This window comes from Botryllus schlosseri, chromosome 1 (assembly GCF_051294905.1).
Source record: "Botryllus schlosseri isolate E-star chromosome 1, Bs_hap1, whole genome shotgun sequence".
NCBI lineage: Eukaryota > Metazoa > Chordata > Ascidiacea > Stolidobranchia > Styelidae > Botryllus > Botryllus schlosseri.
The window spans coordinates 40,220,478-40,230,921 of record NC_137236.1 but is presented as its reverse complement, the minus strand read 5'-3'; the positions used below and the strand labels follow the sequence as shown (position 1 = coordinate 40,230,921).

Here is a 10,444-nt window from a genome sequence, read left to right as displayed (position 1 = left end):
ATTAAAAACACTGATGTAGAAATAGTATTCAATTGAAACTTCTTGAGTAAGTACACCAGCCGCTATAAAATAGTTTAGTACTAGGAATAAGTAGAAGTACTTCGTAGCTAATGACAACTTAGCTTTTGGGGTTGTGATAAAGATACATAGAGCTTAGTGAGGGGGGGCGATGAGTCAAAAAAAATTGGGGACTCGAATATTTTCGTAACCATAGGAGAAAATACTGTGCTCTTTGTGGATATTTTACGACACCGGATGTTCATGCAGACACCCATTGGTTCTGAAAGTTGCTAACGTGAGTCCCCGAATGGTCGTAGGGGCATTCAAGGGAGTTGTTTTTAATGTAGATTTAGTTGACGGGTCGCTTACTTTTAGTAGTTCACAGAAGATATTTACTTTCCAAATTACAATCTTGATATATCATCGCCACTAATGCAAAATGACTAAATACACGGCAAGTGAGCGAAATAATTGTAAAATATATATTAAGTTATCGCGATACATGGGCTGTTTCACTTGACTCCCATGACACTTTCACGGAACAAAAATGACGAACAATCATCCCGGAACTACTTGCTACTTTTCAAAATCCAAATTTTACGAAGTAAGAAGTTTTGTCGAACAACTGTCGGAACAAGTAGAAATGGAAGTATTTTAAAATTGTAACGACTTGATGAAGCGGTGCAAGTAGGCAACACTACTTGAGTACCCTGATTAAGTAGAAATAGTTCGTTACTGACCCCCGAAACAATTTAAATTTTGGATTTGGATTTGAAATTCTAATCAGTAACAGGATTTGGATTTTGACCAATGCATACATCATTTATTAACAAGTATTATATATTCTCTAATTCTTTCTCATTTCAGTGTCTCGAGAAGTAGACGCCTGGCAGCTACTCGACTATGTTTTTTTTTTACAGGTGAGCCGATGCTGCGAAGTCTGACCGCTCCGTTAATGAGTGTTGAGATTTATCCTTCCATTCCATGCTCAATTCATTCTCATGCACGGAAGAGAAAACAAATTTATATGGATTAGATATTATTGTGGTGTCATATAGTGTCGTCATAACGATGTCACAATGTGCATCAAACGAAGCGTCGTTGAAAAACATTGTTTCTTCTGCTAGAATATAATAGCAATGTCATGCATCCCAGTAAGTAGTGAAATTGGGTAAATTACTTTTATAATTGGAAAAAGTAGAAGTACTTGCTTACTGACAACCTCTGTCAACATATGACACTGAAGTTGATCTTCGGCAATCATGCGTCACTTCAATGCATGATTACTTGCTGCATTCAACTGACCTAGATCTCATTTTCTTGCGAGAAATATTGGATAATAAAAACTGACATTTGACGAGACGCTCGCATTATTGACACGGCAAAAGTCAAAAAAATAATCCGCCCGCATTGTTTAGCTGCTCGAAGTAAAAAATAGAGTTGATGGTCGGAATATGTGGTCGCATCATTTGTAGAAACTATCGAAATAGTCATTAATTCGTCTTGTGCAGAAGCTGGAGTGATCCCGCCCATTTTTTTCTTGGGTACAAGTAGAAGTATTGTAAATGAAGGTTGAAAATTACTGAAGTATGTGAATTTAAAATACGAATATTTGGACGGGTTGTCGCATACTTTTATTAGGTAATCACAAGTGACAACTTACAAATTTTCCCGTACGTATCGAACAACGTTTTGTCAAGAAGTGGGCAGCAAATTGACGCACTTTCGGAATTGATAACAGTCAGATTTGGACAACTATAAAATTAGAACTATATAGTTAAACAGGTATTTCCAAATTGAATTACAATAAATGATAGCTACACGGCTCTTTTCCAAATTAGATTAGAATTAGAATGACTGCATTCGTGAAAACTTTGACATTTCATCATGTCCCGTCATATCAAATCACGGTTCCTGCTCATGAGCATGATAATAGAAAATGTCTGTTCAGTAAGCTTGGATCGTTTCGCATTATACTGTTCTCTCAGTAGCATTTACAGGAAAACCAGAAATAATATAAGAATCAAAATGACAGTGCAACGAAATATTTCACAAATCAGATTCGAATTAGATTACCGGCATTTCACTCTATTTAGTCTAATTAGACGACTAGAATTATCCAATGATCCAAGTGTGATATCATTACGCATATTGTCACCCATTTAAGGTTACCTTGATGCAGAAATGCACGACCCTATTTTTCATGACCTTTCCACTCATACAGATGATCCTAGTGGCAATAAAAAACACTTTCTATCAAACAAAGAGTTGAGCTATCTTTCCAAGTGTCATTGATAGTCGACATTTTTAACTGCACTGTAATTACGTAATGGAAATGTAAAGTGTCAACAAAGTCTACTAGGAAGTAGAGCGTCCCGGTCAATGCCGCTCCCTGATATACGATGACTTGCCTGCAAGTTTATTTTCAAGAAAGGCGTGTACATGATCAATATGTCACCGTATATTGGATTGTGAGCAGGATATGCTCAAGAATCGTCTTGCAAAAATAGAAATCCATAGTCGATCTGTAGATGAAATCCCAACGATGCATCCGACGATGAGTCCAGGTCGTTAACAAAAAGTCTAATACTATTTTACACGCTGTAATGACGTAAAGCGAACGGTGCATATCCCTCTGATTATCCGAATAGTAGGAAAACTTGTTTGATTAACTAGGATATTGATTTATTCAGAGGTTGCCTACTTGTTTTTCAGCGAGCGTAAGAAAAGGCGACAGAAGCAACGAGGGTAATCGTGTACAATAGCCAACAATTCGTCATCAGCAAAAATTGAGATTTACGAGCGGAATGACTGCGTTGCATTTTAGAATTCAAGTTGACGATTTCGCATTCGATTGACACAATTGACACGTTACAATGTGATGATGCGATTTATATCGTGCATTTTACAGTCAGGTAACCTGAAAAAGTTGTGCAAGTTTAACGACACGACAAAAACAACATTCATATCCGCAAATATCGTTTCCATTCTCGCTTTTCATCACATGTGTGTTTTAAGGCGTTAATTACTGATTTAATGAATTTGAACAGACAAGTTCTACCACTAGAGTAGACTTGAAGCCATCATAATGTAGGATTAGTTGCTTCTATCATGATTGATACGCAGGTAACAATGAAATAGCTTCATTTCAAAATAAATATCTTCTGTCTTCTATGATGAATTATTGTCATACTGTATATTTCGTTGGAGCAACCAATGTCCTCTTTCTAAATCAACAGGTCGGAGAATGTCAAAGAATAATTATGCTGGAATTTATTTGTCAAATCAGCAATCGTTGTCCAACTCTAATCAATACTACTGTTACATTCGTTATCATGAATATTCGTGATGTTACTTTTTCTAAGCCAATATACAATATACATTTCATGCAAACTTTCACGATGATTGTAGAAGGTAGTTATGTGTATATAAAGACTAAAATCTCGATATGTGTTAGTGATCAGGTGTTATGGTTTTAAATAATTGAATATGATGTACAAAAAAAATACAAAACACGGAAAATGAATAAAAAAAATGTTACTAATCCCACATGTATCGTGTGTAGTGTTTAATGGTTGATTATGATAGAAAAATGAAAAATAAAAAATGAATAACTAAAAAAAAAGAAAAAAAAATGTTGTGAACATAAATGTCTCTAGTAGTGCATGAATCCCAATGTAATATCAATTATGTAGTATCTTCTATGTTCCGTCATCATCTCGTGATCACTTTCTATGTCTTGAGTGCAGTTGGCGTCACGGAAAAAAAATATTAATCTAACAGACTTTATAACTTTCATTGGCAAGATATTTCATGACATATTGGTTGGATGAAAATAAAGACTCTCTCTCTCTCTCTCATCAAAAAGCTTGATATTATGCTGTTGCATATTCACGGTCGCTGTATTTCAAGTCAATGATTTTCGTGGTTCAATTTCGATGTTCACGTTTTATGCTAGCTTGGTGATTCCAAATGACCAAACCGAAATATCATTACCACATCCCACCTTAGTGACCATGCTTATTATTACATGTGAATAATTAATTCCTAATGGTCTAATATACTCAAGTTAACAGATAAAGAGGCAATTATTAAATGTATAACAATCGGAATTTATGAAATCGTATAAATGTGATTCAAAGAGCTTGTTGGCGTTACAGAGCTGCAATATACAATTGAATAGTATATTCATTCCTTCCAATTCCTTACTAGTTGCTGACGATTACACCTAGCGATTGTCAGCCGAAAATGTCGGGGGCCATTTCAATAGGAATATACTATCCAAATACTATTCACTAAACACTTATTACGAAATTATTATGCTTCGCTGCTTGACATTCTGTAACATTTTGTGGTTGACAAATATTCCTCATTATCCGTTGTGATTGAAACAACAATAATATTAGCCACAACCGAGAAAATTGTTAATGACTACTAAGTACATTAGCTTAGACTAGGAGTGTACTGACTGAATTTTCGCTGATTGTATTTTGTTCATGCAGCTCATTTTCATGTTATGTAATGTGTAGAATTAGTGTGAAATAAACAATAATTAGTCATTTGAACTTGTAGTAAATTTGGTTGGATTGTTGCGGTGTGAGGAGACTTAATCAGTGTATGTTATCATGCGAAAGCGTAGAAGGGGGCAAGAAGTTGCATAGCCATCGGCAGAAAATGCAAGACGTTCGTTGTATGCGCCAGAACTTTTTCTAAGATGAGGTAGGTAGCAGGATGAGCATTGGATTGGACAGGATCAGGATTATGGGTTATTTTCGTTAGGTCCGGATAGTGATTTTGAGAAAAAAGTTTGGACTCGGATTGTGATTTTCAAAAATATAGTTGGACTTGGACATGCCAAAATCCGGACTCGGGCACGCTGATTTCGCAACCAGAAGTGCGGGGTATTTTAATATAGCTCAGTGTTTGTTTATATAGCTGAGTGCGGGCGGATGGAGAGAAGAATTGTTCCCAGTGTTGCCAATGGACGTTGATTCAAGTTGATCGTTAATGTAGTAGTTGCTCACCTATATATTGTGATTTGGCTGGTTCTTTCGTCTGCCATCCGACAGTCGACGAGCATGTCCACATTCAAGTCGAAATACAAGCAATTACTACTAAATAAATACAGTCCATCCTCAAGATTACCGGACCACGACTGACCTATCGATCTCGCTTCCCATGACATGCCGCCCTATTTATTGTCGCTTTCTTTTTCCATACTATCTTCTTTACTTTCATTCAGTGTGCATGCCTCCTCCTTATATCGCCTAGGCCAAGGTGGGTGTCAGATTCCATAGACTGCTCCTTGTCGCTTCGACACCTTCCTGTCTTTTCATTGTATCGCATTTTTTGTGGTGTATTGAACTGATAAAATTGCTAATAAACCAATGATGATGATGATAAAATATTTTATGTACCTACTCACGGAACAAACTACTATGGCAAGTTTGTTGTGTATTGACCCGGAACGTGAATATATTGGTTGTTTGTCTGGTATGGATAGTAGGTACATTAGGATTGGATAGATATAACTTTTTTTCGAAATTTACTGGCTAAAGAGGCTACTGGTTGAATTCCAACCGGTGTAGGTGAATTCTTTGAAGTGGAAAATTTTGGGTTAGAAAAATGGTGTTGAATAGTATGTTCATATTGGAATGAGCCCGGATATTTTCGGCTGTCATATTTTGTGATACGATTGATGATATACAATGTTATTTTCAATTATCTATTAGTTGCTGACGATTACCCCTGACGAGTTTCTGCCGAAAATATTCGGGTTCATTTCAATATGAATATACTATTCAATTGTATATTCAAGTTCTGTACCTCCAAGAAGCTCTTCAAAGTAGTGTTGCAGATCTATAATTATTGATGAGAGAATATCCCACAGTAAATACCGTGCGGGTTGGAATTGAGTCAAATTTGTTATGCACGATTTTCTTACAAAACTTTATAGGGACGGGCAGCCAGTATAATTCGAAAAAGTGTGTATACTTTTTATTATATTGAAAATTTTCCAGTTGTAATAACTTCGCTTCTACAGGCTGGAATTGAATCGAATTTGATGTGCAGCGTTTGTTCAAACCGACCTAACAATTTTATCAACTAGCCAGTCAAATTTATAAAAAAAACTATAATGATCAACCCTGATGTCATTGTACGTACGTACATGCACATTGCTCATGATTTGATGGTTAGGTATTGATAGCCATCTTGCCAGTCTAGATATTTACATTCGTGTTTCTAAAATGTAAAATTAAAGTTGCTGTGTCATGTAGGCCCACTGCAGCTCGAGGGAAGGCAAACATTGGAAATATACATCTTTTCACAGACCAGAGTTATATTTCAGATAGCCTAATTATTCTCTATAACATGTTCTTCCGTTTTTTATTTATAGATTGGGACTTTAGATTTTGAAAATATTTTTGGATCAGGATGGAGTTGGACTGTAAGTTTTGAAAATATTATTGGATCAGTATATAGTAGGACTGAGTTGAAAATTTTCAGTACCGGACTTGGACTGTGAATTTTGAAAATATTTTTGGATCAGGATGGAGTAGGAGTGAGTTAAAAATTTTCAGGATTGGACTTGGACCGAAAAATATCACAGTCCGCTCATCACTGGTAGGTAAGCGTAGTGCAGATGTGAGGATACCCTAAACAGTTAACGTAATGAGATATAATAGACCAGTGGTTCCCAAACGGTGGATAATCCGCGATTTTTCAACAAAAAACTCACATAACCCCGCTTCTACTGGTCGGAATTGACTCAAATTTGTTTTACAACGTCTTTGAAGACAGCTCAACAATTTCATGGGGTTGGCAGAAAAATTTGAATTTTTTTTTTTTAATTTTCTATAATAAATTAAAAATTTTAATTGGATCTTTGGAGTCCTATATATGTTCGAATTGAACCAAATTTGGTGTGCAGCGTTTTTTTTAGGCTAACCTTACAATTTAATCAGTGAATGGCTGGAATCATGGAATTTTTTTTATTTTTGAACAGCCCTATTGAACATATTCGGGCGGACCCGTGGGTATAATGACTTCGTTACGTAATGACATTTCGTGGCCTGTCTGCTATGTCAAAATATATTCAAATCGCCCATACGTACCAAACTTAAAGACGCACACGATTTCAGATAGGTATATATCTGCGAGATGTCATTTTTTGTGGGGTTCTTATTGCCAGGACAGTAACATTTGGCGCCAGCCATTTAGGCGCCTATGAACAAATAAATATATATGTAGGCTATATCCAGCACCGTAACTGCCGCACCCCAAACCCCCCAATTGGGGGGGGGCCCGAGCTCGAAGGGGGCTCAAAATTATTTCGTGAATTAGCATAAATCATAGAGTATTTTTTGAAAATTTGAGCCAATTTTTCAACATTTTTTGGCGTAGTGCGCGAATTCAATTAGCCATTTATCTTTATTATTTGGTATTGGGCCATCACCGCGCCACGACCCACCAAGACATGCAATCAAGTTTTAGGCCGTATAACACGCGACTCCAAGAAGTGTGCCAGAGCGATCGGCAGCGAGAAAACCTTGGCCGAAAAGGTCTATGCCCTTATGCTGACCGAAGACTGCGTTCTATATATAAAATACAAATAGGTTTAATTGTCCATATGCGCCTAAATGACTGACGCCGAATGTTCATGTCTTTGCATTCTGAACCTCACAAGACAAATACCATCCCGCTGGGAAAAATTTTATGCCAGTGAAGAAATACCAATTTGAAATCGTGTGCGTCTCTTAGTTTAGAAGCCTACGTTTGAGTGATTCTATATTTTTTGATATAGCAGACTGGAAGTCACGAAATAACATCATGTAACGAAGTCATATCAACGGGTCCGCCCGCCAGAAGGTGTTTAATTATTATTCACGGGCCTTCCCGTTTTCAAGACACGTCACTCAGCTCTACCGGTAAATAATTACTTGACTAGAGAGGAAAATAAATTGATAATATATTATGTAATCGCCGATCTGATTGACCGATTGTATCATAAATGATCGAAAATTTTCGCGCCTCGCGCTGGCTCACAATACAGTACAGATGATTTCGTGACAAACGCGAACAGCGTGATGGACGGGTCGTTTCATCACCCTATGGTAGGGTTACCATACGTCCTCTTTTAATAGGATTTGTCCTCTTTTTTGACTTTTTTGAAAGGGTCCTCGGAGGACGCCCTTTTGCCCTCTTTTTTGAGATTTTGTCCTCTTTTTTGAAATTATATGTCAGATTTAGAGCAAATTGCGAGTGATATGCCGCAAATTAGCGCAGAAGTGAAGCTCCGGCGGGTATTTCGGAGGAAAAAGCGGTGATTTTAGCTATGAGCGAAAAGAAGACCTTTTTTATAGTCATCCTCCTGGCAATGTGGAGAGAAAAACGTTATTTTGAGCACTGAGCGGAAGTGATGACCTTTTTTTTTAGTCAACCGATCACGAAGTGGGAAAAATTTACCGGGTTTTGAGAATTCTTCTCCAGTTCTGCATGTCTGGAATTTCTGAAAAATTGTCCTCTTTTTACATTTCCAAAATATGGTAAGCCTAACCAAACGTCTTGTATAGAATAGGTGAGCGCTGTTCTGTCATTAAACCTACGCATAAAATACGCGAAAGTCGGTATTGTTGCGCGTTGATTTTGACGATGTTTCTTACTGAGATGGCTGCCAAGATTTTGTATGGTATATCTCGACGATATTGCCTAACACTAGGCCAGTGGTTCCCAACCTTTTTTGTCTCGTGCATCCCCTTGGCCGATACTTGAGCAAAAATTCCCCCCCTATGAAAAAGTTGCCTGCGACTGAAAAAATGTGGTTTTTAACGCGCAACCATTTATTGACTGAACAATTAATGACCAAACATATTCAGATTTGTCCGAACTATGGCGAATGCGGACCGCACTAAACTTTGGTGAAGTACAGTCAAATTTGACCTGTTTTGACCGGTCGGGTAGCTGCTGACGAAAAATAAATCACCAAGTCCGCTTGCTATAGACTTGAGTTGAATCGATGAATTTTGTACGGTATGTTTTTCACGTTAGCTCATATGTTGGCCTGAAAAGTTGAACAATTTCACTAGAGGCCTTGTGCTGAATTCGGCTTGACGTTTTCCTGCTTCGTAGCAATTTGGTCGAGAGGCTGTCGCAGACTCAATGAAATCGTCTCGTGAGCCTCACTTTATCAGGGGGTCTGGGGAAACATACACATAGCCTGAAAGCCGCCAAAGAAACATACACTTGTAACTAACTAATTTCTACTTAACAGTTCTATACCATAAAAATCTAAAAACCTCATGAACCCAGTGTATCTTCCGATAAAATGCCAAACCCAGATTTTCCCTAAAGAAATTAGGCCAGATTTCCCCCTAAAAATGTCAAAATTCCACCCAAGGAATCCCCCCCCCCGGTTGGGAACCACTGCACTAGGCCAAGTTTCAAGGTTAACACCTAATGAGCACTCAAAATCAATGGACTCCAATACCGGCTTTTGATTAAAATCACGGCTGCCGATAGTGTTACAATAATAAATCGAACAATGCCAATCAAGTGCGAGAGACGCTTTGTTCCAGTCTCCGACGAGTATAACACTGCTATCACTGCCTCATTGCCATGCAGTGTCATAAGCTTTCCAGATGCTATTCAGAATTTGGATGTCCTGAATTTGCATTATATGTCAACGGTTTTTTGTTTACCTCATTTCCTCGCTGCACCTCTGAGCAATACAATCGACACCTTGGTTAAGAACCACTGCAATAATACATCGCAAGTATTATTTATGCTAATAATTGCATCGTGACGAATTAGGGTGAGTATTCGATGAGATAATATGATTGATAAAGAAAAGTAAAATTAAAGTAAACATGATTGCTGTACCATGTCGTTATAATTCGGGAAATGGATCGTATAATAGTGATAGCAAGTCGGTGATGAGTCCAGTTAATTCGAAGCTCGGAAACATGCTAGAGCCGAGATTAGAACTTATAGCCTTTGGTTACGTGCTGTTGGCTAGGCAGTGATGAGCGGATAGTGCTTTTCGAGACTCCGAATCCCTCCGACAATTTTGGTGTCTGAGGAAAACTCCCTCCGACTCCGAAGAGTTCAATCCCAGACACCGAGATACTCCGACGAATCTCGTCATGTATCCCAAACAGTGGCAAGCATGGTACATGGCACACATGGTACAACATGGTACATGTGATAATATGGTTGCCCTTATTGTATTGTTTACTTTCCAGTCCCCAATTGCAGTGCAGATGGCTGATTTTTATGCACTTGGCAATCATTTTTGCATGTTACCCGTCATATTACAGCTTTACAAGGTGTCAACTGTCTGTGCTTTGGTTTGTAATCATAATCAATAGGTTATTTTGGTCAGAGCTATATAAATATATCGTAGACAAAAGTTACAATACTCCAAAATTCTCCGAAAAAATATCAG

The 10,444-nt window shown here is 37.7% G+C and overlaps 1 protein-coding gene across 1 annotated transcript in view; it reads left to right on the top strand.

Moving 5' to 3' along the window:
* The window catches only part of LOC145436443 (uncharacterized), a 512,022-nt gene that overhangs the window by 340,556 nt on the left and 161,022 nt on the right, over positions 1 to 10,444 (top strand). The gene's annotated exons all lie outside the window — the stretch shown is intronic.